Source organism: Anser brachyrhynchus (assembly GCF_964034855.1).
Source record: "Anser brachyrhynchus genome assembly, chromosome: 3".
NCBI lineage: Eukaryota > Metazoa > Chordata > Aves > Anseriformes > Anatidae > Anser > Anser brachyrhynchus.
Window position 1 is genome coordinate 55018677 of NC_137696.1, and position 21733 is coordinate 55040409.

Below are 21733 nucleotides of genomic sequence, written 5' to 3' on the forward strand. Positions count from 1 at the left end.
AATTTAATGAAACATATCAGTACACATATATTAAAGATTCACTTTACTTCTGCCATTCTTCATATACTTAGTGCAAATATATGCAAATGCAGAGGTACTGATGACATTTCCCATTTTACAAAGCTGTTATACAAATGGCTTTGTGGAATGACAGTATAGACTTTGAATGAAATGAGAAAAGTGAAATAAATGATGTATGCATTGGCTTAGGATGAACTTAAGAAAGCTGGGATGTCTACCAGTGATTGGGAAGGTAAAGATCATCTGCTGTGACAAATAATTTAATTGGAGATATGAGGAAGAATGAAGTAAAGGAAGTCTTATTTGTGCTATTGGAAATTTCATTAGAACATAATACATTACGGGGGGAAAAAAAAAGGAATAAGAATGGTAAATTAAGAGATCTGTTTAAAAGCAGGGAAAATGGGCTTGTAAATAAAAAAAAATATATAATAATAAGAGGAATCAGGGGAATGGAAGCAGAGCTTGGACAACATAATGCCTTTAAAGACTAAGGAAAGATGTTTTTGAGACACTGGAGTTAAAGGATGAGAATGGAAATCAAACCTCGTAGCTTGGGAAACAATTTGTTTGTTTTTGAGCCAGGTAGCCAGCAACAGGCAGTCAGTGAGTTTAGGAAGGGAACGCTGTGGGCAGCTGCTGCAACACCTGTGCTGTCAGGGAAAGGAAAAGAGCTTGTGTGTTTTCCATGTGTCACATTAGGGAATCAGTGTCCTCTGTTCAAGAACCTGACCTCACTGGTGCTCAGGACATGCTCAAGAGTGACACATGAGAGGAAGAGACAACTACCCAGCTGCCTACCATCGAAGAAGTTTTCAATACCAGCTTCATTTTCTTCCTTCATACTTAGTGGGGGTCCTTTTGGCCATTAGTAGCAGGACTTAGCCCAGTTATTATTGTTTTTTTCTTACCTAGAGTTCCTGTTCCTTGAGATCTTTCCTGCTCCTGGAAGAAGCTCTTTTTTTGATGTCTGAAGGGTTTCTTCTGCCCTGAACCATTCCTCTGCTGCTTCATACTGTCTGCTGCTTTGTCGCTAACTATTCTGCCTTTTTACCATTCTATTTTTTTTCCTCATTTTGCTTAGTACTCACAAGTCCTCAAGCCTTTCACTCATATTCACATTTCTGTCTTTGAGCCTTGGTCCTTTGCATCCTGTCTGCTCCTGCCACCTTTGTCAGATGGGTTTGGAAATGACAAAGCTCTAACAGAGTAGTTTGTCTTTTGTTTTGTTGTGTTTTCTACAGACGGCTCAATCAAATAAGTTACAAAATACAGGAGAGAAGGACAGCATTTTCACCAATGCAAGCAGGCAATCCAAAAGATTGCTTAGGGTCCCAAAAATTTCTAAGAAGCTTTGAGAATCAATAAACAATTCAATACTTGGATTTCATTGGCATGTTCCCTGTTTAAGGTCTTCTTTCTGTGCAACTAATATAAATAATTGTATTACTATGGCAATAATACAATTTTATACAGTAATACAATAATAAAATAATGCCATTTTATACAAGAATACAATATTGTATAATCATATTTGCATTATTATGACAATAATACAAATAATTGTCTTATTGCATTACTGGTAGGAAAATGAAATGTAATTTTGTTGATAAACTGAACAGAGAGTAAAGATAGCAAAGAAGTTAGGCTGCTAACCTCGGATTTGGGAAATCTGAGTCCAAATCTTTTTGAGGCTCGAGGTCTTCATGGGCTTCTGAGCGAATAAGGGTTTTTCTCTCTCCTTCCATGCACTATGAAAGGAGTGAGGTGGTTTCCTTTCCTCACAGAAGTGTTGTAAGGATGTTGTAAGTGCTCTGTCACTACATAAGTGCTGCACTTTAAGTGCCTATACAAATTTATTACTCTTATGCTAAAGACCTAAGAGCATTCTGGTAGCATTAAACAGACGTATTCAATATCTTTATTTAACTTATACTCTTCTCTTTCACAAAGTAGTTGTGTTTTCATATCCCCCCATGCATAATTATAGAAATATGACAATATCTGATGGGATGGAAAAGGCACAGGTTCCTTCAGCACTAGAAATGACATTAGAGTGATGTAGATTTATTTTGGTTTTAAATAGGACTGTCGATTCTATAGCTAAGAAGAATGTTTTGCAAACATCATTCATATTCTGTATGAGTATACATTTCACACTTTTGACTTTCCTGATTTTCTATTCTCTAATAAAAATATGAAGGGTGTGAAATACAGAAAAACAGCTTGGGCATCACTCCAAGTCCTTGTGTATTTTGTATGGATATTCATTTTGACAACTCCTTTTGGGACTTCATATAGGTTAAGGGGCTTCAGGGTATCAATGGAGGTCACATTTCGGTGACAACTTCTTGTAAATGTTCCTAAGAGGCTACTGGCATTAGTCCAACACCTTGATTAAGAGACTTTTCATTTGTCTTGCACAATGTTATGATGGAAAAATTATTCTCAGGCAGAGGAGAAGACCAAGAATTATGAACCACATGTTCTCCTTACTTCATTTTTGAAGTCTCAACAACAGCCATACATGTTTAAAGCCTTGGTCTAAGCTGCAGAATTGTGCATATTTTCCGCTCAAGGAAGAAGTGGAAGGGCTTCAACATTTTCCCAAATTAAATTACAACTTTGATCATGATTTAATTCACTGTGGGAGATGGCTGTAAATTGCTACAGATTTAGCAATTTATGGGTGCCAGGCACCCATTTCATCTGCAAAAGCTGTTAGATATTATGTTAGAAGCAAATGGTCAAAACCATTAAAAATCTATTTTGCATATAATACACAACAGTAACAAAAAATGAGTTCACACTTTTAAACAAAAATAAACCTTGCATATCTACTTTTCTCTGCAGGAATGTTGATAAATACATTTAAATTCCTCTATAAATCTATGCTATTTTTCCCTGGTGATAGTGTGAAAGATTGGTAATAAAGTATAATTTCTTTGTAAAACAGGCACACACATCATGCACACATGGTTTGGTTTTCAGAAGGACTGATAAAATAAAAAAGAATTGACTGGTCTTGACAAAAATCAATCAGTATGGGATGTTGCAAGGACTTTGAAGTGCATTCAACATAGAAAATGTCATACTCTAAATCTGCCAGCCTTGAGAATGTCTCCTTAATTTTTAACAACAGACATTTTAGCACAATGGATAAAAACAAACATTTAAGTAACATGAAAAATCAGCTTTGAAGAGAGCAACTCTAGGCCATTTTTAATCACAAAAAGTAATGACAGCAATGACTTCCCCAAAGACTTTAAAAATACTGAAGGCTTGCACCATTTTGTGCATTTAATCACCATGTTTCATATTGCAAATCCTCTGTCAGCTTTTTTGGGAAGCCCTTCCTACAGCCTGACACCTCTCCCACAGCAGCAGAAGAGGCTGAGATGACAACAGTGCGGGGGGACGCATGGTCTGTCAGGGCTGCTGATGGGAAATGAGGACATTCAGGTGGACGACCACCCAAAGCGACCAATGCTGGAGCTTTTTGATTGGAGCGGTTGTCCCCTGAGGTGCAATTTGCTATTTAAATCTGTCAAAAGCTTTTAATATTGAAGGCTTAATTGCATCATTTGGGAAGACTTTTATGAAGAAAGATGAGCCTTTATAAAGGCTTAGCTAAGGATGTCCAGTTAATACAGTGCTTTGGGTATCTACAGTATCATATAAACGGTACCAAAATGATGCAAGGACGTATTTCTGTCTTTCTCCCTTCCCTTCCCCTTTATTTGACATTTAAGTCTAGGGACAGGAGTTTATGCTCCGGGCTCTGTCCTTTATGTTTTGCTCACTGGTGCCACTCTGCCCAGGGTCTCCATGGCCCAGCACCCAGCCCAGCTCCTGGCAGGCGTTGCTGCCTCCAGACACCCCTCCCTGACCTCCTGGATGCCTTTGATGGGACCCAGGCACTCAGCAGTGGCAGCAGCTGGAAGGTGGGCAGGACGGACATAGAGGATGGGTTTAGCCAAACTTTGGCAAAAAAGAAACAAACCAGCAAATCACTCTGACTCCCACTGCTCCCATGACCTGTGAAGCTACTCCAGATGGCCCAGATGGACCAGCACCACCCAGGAGAGCAGGGCACAGGTACAGCACTCTTCTCTACTCCCTGCTGCCTGCCAGCTATGCACACAAACCATAACATTCCTGCATATTCTGGTGCTATCACAAACCCACCAAGATGAGACACCCTGCCCCCAAAGCACACCTTTCCTATTGCCCCCTCCTTCCCCTCCAACCCATTCTCTTACACACCAGGCACCCTCTCTGACTTATCCATAACTGGCTGAGTTTGTACTTATCTCTTTCTTTCCCTAACAGTATTTGTGGAGGGGGAGATTAACCATAAACTGAAATTAATTGGCATGTAAAATTATTTGAAAAATGCAAATTAGACCATTAAATCATTTAAAATGTCATGCATAGTGCAGCACAAAATTTGGCAGGGAGAAGGGGTGATTATCACAGGTAGGCAGTCCAGCAGATGGCTGAGTGCTTGGGAACACTGGCTGCAAGAAAAGGATGTTGTTCATAGCTCCTGGACTGCCTCTTTACATGTTAATAAACAACTACTACTACAGTAATGGAAATTCCTATCAGCTCTTTTTGCTATACTGTGGAGCCTGTGAATGGTGATATTTGCATAACCGCAATGCTACCACATACTTATCTCTGCAGGATCAATTTAAACTTTAATACTTCCAAAGCTGGTAAACTCAAGCTGGTGAAATAAGTGGTGTTTTTAGTGGGCGAGTAATGATGCCCATTTAGTTCTCATATTTAAGTTCTTATGGAGTGTTTTCATAAATCTTAGCTTTAGTTGGATACCATGGTGAATTGTATGTCTATGTGGATGTAATAACTCCTATATGTTGTAAGGCAGTTCAGGTGCACTGTGAGATGCAGTTATATTTCATCAGACTTTTTGTTCACACTGTTTGCTGCCCCTTCATGATCCAATGAATCGGGAAACATGTTAATTGCAATGAATACTACGGTTCTTTATTGGCTGAATGGTGATATTGTGGGAATGTGCACAGAATCTGGTTAGGGAGCTGTGTCCTTCCTACAGTACAGGAAAAGGAACCGTAAGCTACAACCCGATGGGATCAATCTCAGAAAAGAAACTGCGGTATCAAGCAGCTGGCAGATGGAAACTGCCTGTGTAGGAATGTCCAGATAGTCAGTGCTGCAAATATCCTACTTTGGGAAGGCTGAATCTTTATTCATTTCTGGACCACTGTCATCTGTATTTTTTCTTATAGTCAGCCTGAACTCAGTGTAGATTCAGTCTGCCCCCAGGTGAATCCTATTCTGTCCTCTGCACCAGGAGACTTTGAAAGGAGTGCCCTGGGTCCCTGTGGCTGTTTGAGAGGGTGATCAGAAACTTCAGGGCATGGGCCCATGCCCAGCCTGAGGAGGAAGCCTTCACTAGATGAAGACTAGGAAGGAAATGCTGACCCTCATAAGACGCTTCCTGCTAGGAACAGAAATGGGAAGCTCTCTCAGGTTTGAAGGTGCCCTGTGGGCCAGCCTACATGTGGAGCAGATAACACTTACAGTAAAATGCTGGAGCCATACAAAGCCATACCTGATGCTGTCTGAGACTTGCAGTTGCCCCTGAAAGCAAACACACGTCTTGCTCAGAGGTAGGAGGTTAAAGTGGAGACAGTTTAAAATGAGGATTTTGTCTGTTAGGACAGTGCTTACATTTCGTCAAAATAATAGACAACCCATCCCACAAGCCAGGCAGAGCATGATGGTTATCATACTACTCAGGGTAAACTTCCCTAGAACTGGTGCAATGTATAAAGTATCCTCAGGCATCCATATCCATTGATATCTGTGGGGATATTCAAAACCTGACTGGTCCATGGGCAACCTGCTATAGCTGTTTCTGCTTGAGCAGGGGGACTGGAGCAAGTGATCTCAAGAGGTCCCTTCCAACTGGTTCTGATTCTTAGTTTAGAAGCAGCCATAAGGTATAGTGAGGAAATAGCAGCTGCAACTTTAAAAAAAGTTTAGAAAATGCTTCAAAAAACAAAGTAGACAAAGTGCCAGGTGGCCAGTATGATATTGCCACAGAGTGGATTTATAGCATCATTAATTTGACATCAGACTTCTCTGTGTTCTCCCTTACCGAAAGTACCAGTGCTGCCATCAACTGTTCCACAAAAAGACAAATTACTTTCGGTGGCACAGAGCACATAAACTTCAAGTTCATTTCTAAAACTGGAATCTTGGATCGAAGCAAATATAAACCTCATGATTTTCATCTTCTCAATCTGAACGGAATATTGTCAAACAGATACTTTCTCATTAAACCTTTGAGAAGTCAGGATTGTAATAATCAGCATTCCTTTAAACAATAAGGTATTATCGAAAAAGCAGTAGATTTTGGATCTAACAAAAGATATGTGAATACACAATTCATGATCAATATTATTTATAGATATACTTAGAATTCATCCTCTCACTATAGAACATGCAATTAATATTTCTCTTTCCCCCACTAACTTGCTGTGTGATATTAATCATGTAACTACTCTGAGGTGAAATCAAACTGAAACCCTATACATATTTCAAGTCAGTTTATACATTGTCATGCTATATATATATATATATATATTTACTGACATCTAATTTAGAGGTTTATCTAGCTTCATAGGTATTCTGTAAATGTGTTTTCTTTTAATTATCAGTACAAACTAAAGGTAGCACTAGAGTCCTGGTATGTATTCATGTGTGTGTTGGTATCTTTATTTTTTTTTAGTAATCTATTCACTAGAAATACATAAGCGGCATTACATAAGGAAAATGTCAGTCTGATCACTGACAGTTTCTGACTTTTTTACATGAAGTTAATCTTAGAAATCTTTGCACAACCCATCTGCATGCTATAAACTATTTAATGTTCTTTAGCTGCTTTTTAGACTTCATACAAACCCTTCAGAGGACTGTTTTTCAGACAGTCAATAACCAGAATTTTCGCTCCCTGTGACAATTCCTATTAAAGCCTCACAAAATACAGATAAGCAGTAAATACAAGTGAAAAAGCCAAGAATCTGCGGTCACTCACAAATCTCATAGCATAACATGTTTCTTTCTTACTTGTGACAACATTATAATGACTATTTAACCCTGAGGCTCAATTAAAGCCTGAAAAGTACTTTTAAATTATTGATTCAAAGGCATCAAGGATCAACCAATGGTTGCATATGATTTTATATTGTAAAAGTTACAGTAATTTAAATTGCAACCCACAAATGAATTATTAAAAGCAGTATTAATATTGCTGCCGTTAACATAATACGGTTTTAGATTTTACTGAAGAGGGGTTTGTAAAAGGAGGGAGCCCCCCACCCCTGGAAATCATTGATTTTTCTCTCATTCTAAACACTGTCTGTCCCCATTGCTCAGAATGACATACGTGATCATTGCTGTCAGGCAGTAAATGAAGTTTCTGTTCAACACACTCCCTGACAAGAGAAAGCCAATGCAAAAGCATTTGTCAAAGGAAAATGAGATGCTACTAAATCCTTCGAGGCAGCATTTGCCCGCTTCTCTATCCAAAGAAAGTGAATAAAAGAACCTCTGCATGGAAGAAGGTATGTTCTGGAAAAGAAGAGTAGCAAAGTAGAAAAACAAAGGAATGAGTAAAAAACCCTCATTTGTAAGAGATTTGAAGTTTTAAGAATAAAAGCACAGAACATCAGCAAGTCATATCCAGGCTGGTGATACAGCTGCACACCTCCATTACAAAGAAAGAAAAAGGCTGTGAAAAAGATGAATTCTTTCTCTCCCTCTGATGTTTATCCTTGCTGGGGTCAAAGCAATTTGAATTGCTGACACTGAACATAAATATGTATTTGGCTACTTTCATATTTTGATCTAATTTTAAAAATATATCAGTTTATTAATCTGTCATCTGCAGCTATGTGGGAATTTTGTTAATAAAGTCAATCACCTCCACAAGACAGATTAAAAAAATATTCACTTAAATTTTATTACTCTGAATATTGAAGAAATTATACAAGTATGCAATAAGTCTTAGTTATTTCTCCAACCCCAAAAGAACCCTAATAATCCAGCAATATACTGGGAACATGACCCTATTTTCCTGAATCCTAATTCTGGCCAAACCACTAAGCCAAACTTTCATTATACAAAACACGGGAGAAATCCAGTCTGTCCTTCTCCTGCCTTGAGGGGACTCAAAAGAAGGATCCTGGTGAATGGTTTTCATGATTTTTAGATATCAAGATAATTTGAAATTTTTAGAAAGCAATCCTATCCACATTATGATTTTACTTAGAGCTTCAGGATCAATTTAGGGAGAGCATTAGGAAATCTAAAGCTTCAGGAATCCATACTGCAGACCCCATTCAGCCTGATGCAAGGAGTTATGAAGAACGCTGGTAATCAGTAGCAAGCACGGGTTTATGTTCTGGTGTGAACAGTGGAGTCTTGGTTACACACAATTTTAGATTTAGGATTTGCACTAGGAAACTAGTGGCACCCACAGCCACATTTATTGCTGTATTTCAGCAGACTTGTTAAGCATCAGTGTAAGATCAGTTGTCTTAAACTGTGCATCATTTTAAGACAAATCCTTACTTTGTTACTCTGCCACTGGAAATGATCCTCAATCCAAATTTCAGGTTAGGGTTAGGAATGGGGTTAGGATTAGGAAATCTGTAAAGCCTGAAGAACTCTGCTGAACTCGGTGGGCGTTGGAGAGTGCTGGTAAAGGTGGAGTCAGAGATATTTTTTAAGATTTCAGGCAAGAGACATCATTTTTTAAGGACAGAAGTGGATATAGAAAATGAATAGCCTGAATATCCCTTGTATTTGGACAGACTTGCAGAGTAAGAAAAACTGAGAGATTTAGTTTGTTTTCCATTGCCTTTCTCTCATTTTCCAGTCTAAATTTCAGGAAAAGGTTAACGCTGGACTCAACATTAGTAAATCTAAAGCTGCTGCAGGACTTGCAGAAATTTGTTCTGGAGAATCTGAGAATTTAAAGTGGGACCTCGGGGCTACTGCTTCTCCTTTTTTTTTTTTTTTTGGTAGTCCTAATGCTATATATGTACTTTATATATATACATGTTATATGTATATATGTGTTTTATATATATATATATATATACACACACATATATATAATACACATAACACAGGCATGTGTTTTACCCAGCTGGGCAGCTGAGCTCTACCACATGCCACTCTCTCACTCCCCCTCCTCAAAGAGAAAGGAAGAGAAAATATATGAAAAGGGCCCAAGGGTTGAGATAAGGACAGGGAGATCACTCTATGATTATCATCACAGACAAAACAGACTCAGCATAGGGAGATTAATGTAATCTATTACTTATTACTAATGAGCTAGAGCAGTGAGAAACTTAAAGCAAACTAAAAACACCTTCTCCCCAACAACCCTCTTCAGTCTCCTCCCCCTGAACGGTGTAGGGGAACGGGGCATGGCGGCTGTGGTCAGAGTATAGTGCTTCTCCTCTGCTGCGCCTTCACGGTCCCTCCCTGCCCCTGCGCCCCGTGGGGTCCCTCCCACGGGATGCCGTCCTGCCCGAACTGAGCCTGCGGGGGCTGCCCACAGGCAGCAGCTCTTCAAGAACTGCTCCCACACGGCTCCGTACCACGGGGTCCATCCATCCCCCAGGAGCAAACTGCTCCAGCACGGGTCCCCCACGGGCGGCAGCTCCCCCCAGACCCCCTGCTCCTGCGTGGGCTCCTCTCCACGGGCTGCAGCTCCGGCCCGGGGCCTGCTCCTGCGGGGGCTCTCCATGGGCCGCAGCCTCCTCCAGGCCACATCCTCCTGCTCCACCGGGGGCTCCTCCACGGGCTGCAGCGTGGAGATCTGCTCCGTGTGGGACCCATGGGCTGCAGGGGGACAGCCTGCTCCACCAGGGGCCTCTCCACAGGCCGCAGGGGAACTGCTGCTGCCTGCCTGGAGCTCCTCCTGCCCTCCCGCTGCACTGATCTTGGGATCTGCAGGGCTGGTTCTCACTTCGCATTCTCCCAGCTGCTGTTGTGCAGCAGGTTTTATTTCCCCTTTCTTAAAACTGCTCTCACAGAGGCACAAACAGCATTGTTTATTGGCTCAGCGCTGGCCAGCGGCAGGTCCCTTTGGAGCCAGCTGAAACTGGCCCTGATCTAACATGGGGCAGCTGCTGGATACTTCTCACAGAGGCTACCCCTGCAGACCCCACTACCAAAACCTTGCCACGTAAACCCAATACAGCATGTATTACATAATATTAAATATATTAGAATGTGTATTTTATAACAAAACTTATAAACATGTATCTATGGATCTAGTCCCTGTTCTTCAACAAGAGCAAGGAGGGTGGTTTATATTAACCCTATCTGGCTTTGTAACATCATGGCCTGGCATGATCCAGTATTTCTGTTTTTGTTTGTTTGTTTGTTTTTCAGCTTTAAGTTTACAATTTTAATGATAAACGCAATTGCATACTTAGCTAACCTGGAATACACACACACAACTAATCTCCAAAAGACAGAAGTCTACCACTTTACCCACTCAAAGCCCTGTAAATTCAACAATCATTTCAGTTCTTAAGACTATTACTTTTCTATCCATTGCTCTGTTTCTTTCTGAATCCTGTAAGATCTCTGAAGATTATAAGAAGGCTGGTGCCTATCCAGGACATTCAATTCTATTCTATTTCAAAATATGATTTCCCTCACTGTTTGATTCTCTATTGTCCTTTTAGACAGGAGCAGATTTGTGACTCGGAATTGGTATTTTTTGTTAATTCTTGTAGGATTAGAGACATCATATAATTAAGATTAGCATTGTAGGCTAAGGCTACTGTAGGCTATTGTTCTCTTTTATCATTAATATCAGTGCATTGTCTATAACTAAGCTTAGGTCTATGGGTTACTGTTAAGAAATCTAAAGCCTAGGGATCCTATTTTATTCCTGGATTGTTCCCAGCCTACAGAATACAGAGATGTGCTCATTCTGATAAGGACTTTTACTTCATTTTCATTTTTTTGGTCCCCTGGCTATGATAAGTTAAGTATTATGGTTGGAATAAAGTTAGTATTGAAAAAGTCTAAACACTCAAAAAGCTTATTTAAGATTCTTCAGAGTTTCCAAAGACAAAAAGAACAATTCCCACTGTTATTGCCACTGTCTTCCAGTAGAAGATTTTTTACCCAAAGATACAAGTTTAAGTTAGAATTGTGGTTACATTTCAATGATTAAGAATCACAAAAATGTCCAAAACAGAGAAAAGAACAAATTGGGATTGGACATTATTGTCTGTTTTACAGTAGGCTTTGAACCCCTCAGAGCCAGTTCCAGGAATGCAATTAAGGTTAGGGACTGTAAAATAGACAACTTCAACCATCCAATTTAGAGAATAGTTCTACACATCCTGAAAAGACAGAAAAAAAAATAGGTGTAAGATTAGGGACAAGCCCTTTAATCAAACTTGTTTGCAGGGAGTGTCTGTAGTTTAAGGTCAGAGCTGTAGTCAGGGTTCCGGCTTTGCAACCTGTAGCATAGGAAGCTGTACTTATTACTGGGTTAGTTAAAGCCTTTGGCATTGGAAAGAATGCTCATAAGTGCCAGTAATTTTTTCATATTACTGTGTTATTTGATTTTGTAGGCATCTTGGCTTACTACTAAATAAAATATGACAAGAGAGTGCACTGAAGCATTGGTCCCTGCATCATTCCTATTGCTTATCAACAGCTTGCCTACACATCATTCACCTGCTCCAAATAACACACTTCAAGACAAATTCTATGTGTGATTTTAAGGATAGCTTACTCCAGGGGCAGTTCCCAAAAGGCCAGGCTGGATGGGACAGCAAATCTGTTTCATTCTGCTCTAAAGAGTTCTCCAAAACCCATCCACTTAGCCTTTGTACCCACACCTCCTTCTATTCTTGGACACTCAACACACAACTTCCATTGCTGTTAAAAAAATAAAACAAACAAGCAAACCTTCCCCATTTCCATTACTAGCCTGGAAAGTGACAGTTGTTGAAATGGAGGCACATAGCTACACATAATCTCATCCCAATGAAACTTTGCTACTAAAATCAGGTCTGCTTCTTTAAATCTCATTTTAGCCATACGAAGCACTGAATATTTTGAAAGAAAATTCTTAGGGGAAAGTTCCTGAAAAGTCTGTCAAAATAATATGATGGCAAAAGCTGTGCAAAGATATGATAACTCAAAGCAATTCAATGGTAAGCATGCCCTCAGAACAAGGATGTGACTGCTTAAATTATTCTATTGGTTTAATACCCTAGAGCACTTCAGAAATGCCCCCAAACTCAATTTCAGCAAAATCCCTCCTTGGCCCAAGAAGTTGATGTCTTGAATGGATGAAAAAGTGAAGAGAACTCTGCACTGAACAAATGTAAAGACAAAAAGAATAAAAACATACCACTGATGCTTAATATAGATGGAATACCTGGAGGTTACTTAGATAAAGGCTAGCCCAAAACATGACCTTCATAAACACCCTAAATGCTTTCACCTGAGGAAAAAAACAAACAAACAAACAAACAAACTGGCATTTGCAATACAAAGGGCATTGAGAAAACAGAAATTTGGATGGATGCTATAGGTATTTTTCAGTATGTGATCCCTTTTCTGTTTCTTGTAGCTGAATAAAATATTGAAATCACAAAGACACAGCTGCAGCAAAACACACTAGCACAAAAACAACACAATTTATAAATGCCTTGTGTTATTGAAATCTTCCACATTTGAAACAAAAATTTAGCATTTCAGGGTAAGTACTGTATGAAATGTCTCCCCAGATTCTGTTTCACCTGGCTACAAATTACCTTCATTTTGCTATAAATGGAAAATGAGCAGATATGTTCTCAGTCTATTTGCATTAAGAAAGGTGAATCAGAAGCATCTTTCAGAGAGCTGTCTACTTCAGCAGTACCCTAACATTTCCTATTGTGAAAATTCTCTTTCCAATCCACAAGTACAGACTATATCTAGCTCAACCCACCAATACAACCTATAGTAGGAAAATCCTCTAATTTTGATATGAACTCAGGGCCCATCTCTAACACAATTTAGTGGTGGCAGTAGCGGGTGTTCAAAGGATTGACAAAGTGAATGCATTTTCCAGCCTCTTGAAAGTTAGTCTCAAAACACTACAGTTCCTGCATAGTGACTGAAATTCACTGTCATGAAATAACTGTAGGCTATCAGTACCATATGTGAAAGATGTTGATTTTAATCCATTTCTGTCACAATGAATCCAACACTGTGTTTAACACAGCAGCAGAGAAGCCAAGGGCCAAGGGACTATTGAGGGGGAAATACCCAGATGCTTAGAACCTAAGCAGTAGCTCTTCAGTATCAAAGCTGAGATTCTCTGAAAGAGAAAAATGCAGGCTATTCCACTGTCAGGTCCTGCAGGACAGAGGTTTTGCAACTAAACAGAGCCTTGTGATGGCATAAGGCATTTGTTTCAATGCTTTGAATATGCATTTCACAATGTATTTGCAGGTAACCATGTTCACAAATACAAACGGTCATGCTAGTTCTGTGCATGTGCTACCAGAGCTGTATCCTTTAATCCTCCATTTCCCATATATGTGGTTAGATGGCTACCTAGCCTGTGCAAAAACAGGAGGGAGAAAAAATCTGTGCATGTTCCATACTGAACAAGCAAAATAAGCACATTTCTATGATTTAGTAGTAGGCTGAGCAGTCATTTTTTTACTGAAGAGTACTCATGAAACCTTCAGAAATGCTGAACAAGATGTCTAGCTTTCTAGACCATTTTATGTGTTATGAAAATAGCAAAACACCTACCTTCTTGCAGCTGTCTGTACGTCAGTGTGGCAAGTTCACTTCTGTTGCAGAACCAGTAAAGGATTCAAGCACATAGTTCAGGGCTTCTGAGATGCACTGGGAAGATTAAATAAACAAAATATATTTTTACTTCTTTTGTCTAAACTGGGGCAATATTTTACAGTTTGCAGTACTGCAGCTACACCACCACCTACATACTGGGAGCTGTAGTCACCCAACAGAGGATTCCCTACCTTAGTCACTGTAGTGCCAGGGAAACATTTACATTGCCCTTGCGGGCAGCTCCCATTTCACTTTTCATCTCAGAGGAAGCACGTATCAGTGGGGTTTCCCTGTGTGCCATTTACCTGGAGCAATACCTGCCTGGTATAGAGAGGTATTCTGAATGGTATTACAGCAAATCTGAAACAGATAGTAAATACCATAAGTTCTCAACATTAACGAATTTTCATGTGCAGACCTAACAGAGTCTACCACACGTACCCATGGTACTAAGTAGGTACCCATACCTACTTAGCTCCTTAGGGCCTTTTTCCCCACAGCTCTTCTTGCCCCTCTTTTTCCTCTTTTGCTCTTGCACTCTTTCCCATTGTCTTCCTCCCCCTTTCCTTCTCTGCTTCCCACACTATGAAGCACTTAGTTCTGTTCCCTCTACCACACACTCCATTGTGAATGCCTCTAATTTCTTAATTCATCGTTGCAAACAACCCTAATTCATAAATTAAATTGTGTTCACTGCCCTGTGAATTAAGTCAGTTCCCAAACTCGGTGCCTAATTTCCAACTTTGCTGTAATTAAATGCATTCATAATGTAAATATTATTCCCACTGTGTTATTTAACATTTTTCCTTCCACCTTAAATCTACTGTTTTAAGAGGCAGAATATATGCAACTTTAATATAATTTATTCAAAAGCTAGACTAAGCTGGACTATTTTACTGATGAAATCCCTGTTTCCAGTCATATGAATTATTGGGCATGAAGTTCTTAAATATTTTCCTTAGTAATGCTAGATAGCTCTCTTGAAGCTGGTTGCATTTCAGTTTTTCCTGTTTGTATTCTCACTCTTTGTAGTTTCAATTTTCTGTTCTCCTTGCAAATTATTTTCTTCTGATACTGATACTTCTCAGTTTGAGACAAAGGAGAAGAGAGACTGACTTTCTAAATATTATGCCTTGAATTACTCTTCTATAAAAGAAGCAGGTTTTATCATGCTCTAGCAAGTGCATTTGTTTTCCACTTTTCTTCTGCCCTTTCCTATGTGTTTGTCTATCTGATCCTGTAACCGTTCAATACAAAAAACACATATGGCCAGAGGTAAGGGCAAGGAGCAAAACCTCTGTCTCCTTCATAAGAGCCATACCCAGAAGCTTAGTGGAAGATCCTATCCTAAAGCCTTCTCCTCCCAACTCCCAGTACCAAAGTTCCCAGCCTAGCCACAGAAGTGACCTATCTTCCACCAAAAGAACCTTTCTTCTCCCAGTTTGGCTAGTCCTGCTCAAGGGGAAGAGCAGAGGTGGCCATGAGTCCCTTCAGGCAGCCATGGGAAATTAACTACAGACTGCTGTTTCTTGTAGGATTACTACCCTGTTACATGCTAGTGGGGGGTTGGAAATGGCTGTTTCTACTTCCAGCTGTGTTTTCTAAGACAGCCTTTTTTTTTTTTTTTTAAGTAGTTAAAACAAACAAAACCAAAACCCTCTGTGAGTAGTACCTTAAATCAAGATGTTATCTAAGAAGCTTCCAAATTTTATTAAGAAAGAATATTATTTTACTATATGGGAAAATGAGGAATTATGTAATTATTCATATTTATTTCAGATCTAATGGAAAATAGTCCCATAATCATAGAGCAGGAAATAATTTGTAATTATAATAATTATAGAAGAAATAGATGTAAAATTATACACAAGTTTCCAGCAGTGTATAAACCCAGTAGGCTGGGAATTTACTAGCACTATGGGAGACATTCATTAAAACTTTCATATATTGGTATGAAATACCATAATTACTTTGAGAAGAACAGTATCTCATTACAGATAATTACTCCCATTTCAAGCAGCTTTAGGCTATTGGAACTGGCAAGGAGAACTCTGAGGGTGCTGGGTTTTGCACCCTGGTGATACACAGGTTTTGTCACATGAGGATCTCCATAGCACAAGTGATGTTGTGTCTTTGGGTACTCACTATTGAAAGAAAGCTGGTGGCAGGACTTCTGGTGACCTTCACTCATGTTCACTAGATTCCAGCGCATGTATTGGTGGCGCATGAAAATCTGAACAGTAAGCTTTTTTAACTGTGTCTGTGTGGTAACAGCATCTAATTATCCGTGTGTGTTTTGTTCAGCTAATTATATTCACAGGGAAAAATAGCTTCTAGAAGCTGTTTTCCAGGCATGTGCCATCAATAAGCCATGTCTGGATGTGTATTATTAGGTTTCATGCCACGCAGTCAGTTTAAGACATGCTCCACTAGCATTCCAATGCTAGTAATTTGGGCCTTAATGCTTAATTACATCACAGCCCTCAGACAGTAACTGGGTAGCGCTCTGGTCAAAATCTTGACTCAGCAGTGTGAGGTTAATTAGGTAGGACTATAAAACAAATGAGTGTGAGTATCGCAGCTTAAAATGCCTTTTTTTTTTTTTTTTTCAGTAGCAGTTCATTGAGGTTGGGTACATCACTTCTCTTGCTTTATTTAGGGAAAGGAAAAGGCTCAAGAGAGCTGGAGATTTTATCATCTGAGTATCAGGCTACCTGGATCCCATCTCAAACTCAGATGACCACAAAAAAATAACAACCCTACAAGCACACCAAATTTAACAATCAAAGAAACTGTCACAACAGAAGGGCAGGTTATGTGCTGCCAAATGCACACTGATTGTCACTCTCAGGAGTCCAATATCCCCCCACACCCCCAAGGTCTAGGAGAGCTCCTACCTACCAAAGCCCCTTCCTTGGGTGAGTAGGAAAGTATTAAATTAAATGGTGTCAAAAGTGCCAGTTTCTGTGGAACTTGCTTTGACATATGTAAGGAAAACATTTAGATTATATATATGGCTACAGTACAGACAGCCATTCGCCTATGAAGCTTGATTTGTGTATGTTTATAAAGTATGTGGAAACCCTCAGAAAAAAAAAAAGATGTAAGAAGCAGTGCAAAATAATCCTTGTAACCAGTAACTGGTAGAAGGGGGGCACATTGCTCTGGTTTCCATTACTGCCCCCTGTCTTCAGCCCACCCAGCAATATAGTCTCATTACTCCCACTTAATTCTTTGTTGTATTACAACAACATAACACTTTAAATAATATTTCAGCCGTATTGTGTTTTCCTTCATTGTACACCTAAACACATAGAATATGCATTCAGCACATATGCATTCAGCATAGTTTTTTCGGTGCTTACTTTCTTATCTCTTGCAGGAAGCCTTGCCTGTATTTTTCTAACATATTTTCTACTCTTATCTCAGTAATACGTCTAAAGAAAGTCATCAAAGGGCAGAGAAGTGTCAGATTTATCAATGAAGTCACTGGATTCAAGGAGTCTTGTCTTTAAAAAAAATGTATTAAGAAGATGGAATAAATAACCCAGTGGAGCAGATGTCTTGTAGTGAGCTAAGGAAGGCTAAATAGGAGGTTGGTAGGTAGTGATAAGTTGGAACTTATTTTTTCCCTAGCATTAAATATAGAAAAAAATATCAGAAAAGTGGATTATTGAAATTTCTGGGCCTTGTTGCATTCATTCACTAATCCTGGCTGCCTACTTACCTGCAGTGAGAAATACCATTCCTGACCTTCTTATTATGATACCCTGGGGACAGGATCTGACCATAGCTTGACTGCGTTACTACTACTGCATTCAACTGCTCTGCCTCTAGAATAAGAAACTGAAGTAATATGATTACCCCAACATGTCCAGGAAATGATTTTGCAACAGGATAATCATTAAGAGTAGTTTAATTCTACTTTCCATCTGTTTTTACTAGCCATCCAATTCTGTCTGTTTCCTGACCAAAAAAATAGTTTTCCTGACAGATGTATTGGAATGGGATGCCACTGGGGACCGCTTCTTCTTCTACACCTGACCAAAAACTAGTCATTTATCTGGAGCATGTCAAAAACAAGCAAATAAATAAATAAATAGGGGAAAATACATACAGAAAATCATAAAAGGATGGCATCATCTGAACTATGATATATTTCAGAGAATTCTACAGAACATATGTGTTTGACAAACACATCCAAAGATGAAAAGATTAAGAAAAAAGCAAACTGAAAAACAGCAGGAAGCAAACAAACTGTGAAGGGAAAAGAGACTTACATTTACTTCTCTCTTTTTCTGTACTGATATTTCACTGAAGTTGTTTGTGATTACAGACAGGAAAACTTATTTTTTCCCCATTGAAATCAAGTTTTAAATAAGGTAAACATACCACTAAACAAATGGAAACCAATGCATAGTCTAGTCAGTCAGTGTGCTTATTATTTCTCCAGAACATTATCACACTGTAACTGAAAATGGAAGGATATTTTCTGCAGGGAGCTGAAATGATTGTTTCTAAGGATAATCTGGGGTGAATCCATTGTACTCCAATGTACTGATTAATCAATGAGTTCAGAGAAAACAAACAAACAAAAAACAACAACATGTTTCTGGCAAGGGGGGGGGAAAAAAAGCTGAATACAGAAGAGGAGAATCAAATCAGATGAAGAGAAAAATCAGCTTTGATTTATTCTTTCATTTGGTTGCAGAATCCTGACAGGAATTTTCTGAGATCTACCATGAACACAAATAAAGAAAATACCTTCTTCTCTTCTAACCTAAGTTTGTTGAAGCAGCTTGGAAAAAATAAAAAATAAAAATAAACAAAACACTTTCAGTAGATCTATTCAGCCAGAAAGCAACAATTCCTTTGCTTTGGCTAGCAAAATACTTGCAAATGGTTCATCTGAACTGACAAACTCCCATGGAAAATTTTGCAGTCCTCTCTCCTCCCCACCCTAAAAATAATAATAAAAAAAAAACCCAACAAAAATAGCAATGCTTGTGCTTTGGACCTAAAACTATAAGGTGCCACTCTAACAATTTTATAGTGTAAATGATTGAATGACAGCCTCTAGGAATATTCTTGTTTCAATTACTGGTATAGACATAGTCAAAATGTCCAAGGGTTGTTCACATTTAAACTCAATGTTCTGGAAAGGCAAACTGCACTTATTACAAGGCTGACTTGCTGTGCTAGGATATTAAAGTGAACTGATTCATCAGAGTTAAGCAAATCTTTGTTTCTTTTAGTAAACAGTCTCAGTGAACTACTGATTCCATATAATCCCAGTCATGATAAAAAATTTGAATTGCTCAATATTAAAGGCTCATTCCATTTCAGAGAAACACATGTAGTTTTTGAAAGCCATGGTTTTGTTGTTGTTGTTGTATATTTGCTTTTTTTTTTTTTTTCCAGTCCTGTTTGAAATAATGAGATTAGTCTTACTCTGGGTGATTTTTATGGAGTAACAGATTCTGACAATGTAGTGTACCCAAACTGTGAAATATTACCTTCTAACATTCATCTGAGTCTTTATTGAGCTTCATCCAATTCCTTCAGATGGGAAACCACTTGACTGTTATACTGTGTTATAACTTGCTTTTATACTGTGTTTGTGTTCTTCAGACATTTAGTTTGATTCCCTTCTAGTAACATATTTCTTGGTGTGTGGCTATATTAAAGTCTCCAATCAAGCCTCTATAGAAGAGCTTTGTTGTTGCACCTCTCCATAACTGGAATTCCTCCAATTTATTTAAATCTTTCTGGTGCTAGTTTGATTAACATTGTGTTTAGGTGGGGACTATATTTAGACATGTGAAAGAAAGAAGCCATTTTCATGGACAATGAAAATATGTTTCTAGGATTTCTGTCCAAAATAATCAGTTTTTCTTCAGTTGTCATGTTGATACAGTATCTGACGTCTTTCCTGGATCACCAAAGATGCCAAAATTTGTCACACTCGTGTCCATCTAACAAAATTGTTATCTAAGCTTTAAAATAAAAATACAGCCATCTGCAAAGGGGAAAAGAAGGTAATGATACCCTTTTTGAATATCTTTGTTTTTCTCCCTCTTCTGTGTATGTGTGGGTTCTAGTGTCGGGTTCCTTCTTCATTATTGACTATTCCCCAAGAAGGAGCAACTCCAAGAATGGCAAGGTAATTCTGCAGTGCCCAAAGGTGAACATTCCCTCCGTATCTCATCTGACCTCTAGAAGTAGCAGGCTATTTCTATCAAAAATTACAATGTAGCCTTCCTTAATTTTAGTGCCCAGCAGCAAGAAAACTGCTGGCTGGTCCATGGGTAGGTCCAGCCATCCCATCATGTCTATAAAACAGAAGAGATTGACTTCTGCAATAAGACAAAAAAAAAAAAAAAAAAGTGTGAAGGAGGGAGAAAAAAAGCAAGCGTGAAAGCTGGCATCATTTTCCCTTGTTGCAATTCTCTCCCTCTCCCACCCCTTCACAGTTTCTCAGGATCCTCTGGAAGAGCAACAAAGTGGTAAGTGGCAACACAACTACAACACATCAAGTAGAGAGTGAGAAGACAGCAAAGTTATAAGATATGCAAGCAGTTCAGTCTTTATATTTCTTGAGATGTAAATAACATTTACCAAGCTTGTTGTCCAGAAGTTCAAAACCAAGCAAAGGACAGTAATGAACATCTTCAATGCTGAAACACTAAATTAAATATGACATTAACAGGAACCATTTAATGCAGTTCAGCTCTGCTTTGATGGCCATTTTAATTAGATTGCTGCTGTGTTGAACTGAAAAGCTGCTGACAGCCTCAGAAAAACATGGCTTGCAATATAGAACCTCAAAGACATTGCTGGATCCCAATTTGCATGTATAATTAAAGAGGTTCGTCTTTCTGTGTGCACCTCTTACAGGACTGTAACTTGATTCAGATGTCAGGAAAATGCATGGGTATTGACTGGCAACATTCTGGCCTATGATCTGAGTACAAGGGCCTTTTCCTTGATGGGCTCCAGTGGTGGGATGCTGCAACTGCTGTGACAATTGCTCCCTTATTATGGAGTTAATAGGTACTTGGTCTGCTGATTTAAATGTCAAATGTTTGTCACTGCCTGTGTGGACAAGAAGGTTAGACAAATTTTAATGGCAAGAAGGGGAACTGCTACAAATAACTTGCAAAAGCAACTGAAATTCCATCAGAACTAAAATCTTCCACAAAAAATAGTATCCCACACGATTTGTTTGATCTCATATGTAGCACATCATCCCTTCTATGGCTTTGTAGAGAACCAAGAAAGATAAAGTCCAACCTTCCTTAAACTCTAAAGGAAAAAAGGAAAAATAACTCTTCTATGACTACATTACATAGATACCTTTAAATGGCTTTGAAACTGGAGGAAAAACAAAACTGAAAAGACAATGTCTCTGGCAACAATGTCTGGGCAACAGCATCATAACTTCAGCATCTCATTTACATGTCTAGTCACTAACCATTTAGAATTACATACACATCTTGCAATTTAGCAAGCAATATTTTGCTGCCAATAAGTTCTGAAATGAGTCTGGCTGGTATTGGAAGTCAGTTCTGGTATTGGCAGTCAGCTGGCAATGGCTGTTACTGTACAGCCTCCAGTGCAACAAGCATAGTTTAAGGAACTCCTTCTTCCTCCACACACTCTTAGGAAAGCAAAGATCAGCTCAATAATAAATACCAAACAAGACTGAAAATGAGTTATTTTATAGAGTGTCAGGAAGGGCTCAGTAGGAAATACTAGCAAAGACTTTCAGAGAATTAAGCTGGCCATGCAATGGAAGTGTTCAAAAACTATTCTGAAT

The 21733-nt window shown here is 38.9% G+C and overlaps 1 long non-coding RNA gene across 1 annotated transcript in view; it reads right to left on the bottom strand.

Moving 5' to 3' along the window:
* LOC308192133 overlaps window positions 1–21733 on the bottom strand; it is a 120777-nt gene that overhangs the window by 38932 nt on the left and 60112 nt on the right. Inside the window, exon 5 of the long non-coding RNA XR_013948586.1 lies at window positions 13873–13968. This is a non-coding gene — a long non-coding RNA (uncharacterized lncRNA). The remainder of the gene's footprint in view (window positions 1–13872; window positions 13969–21733) is intronic.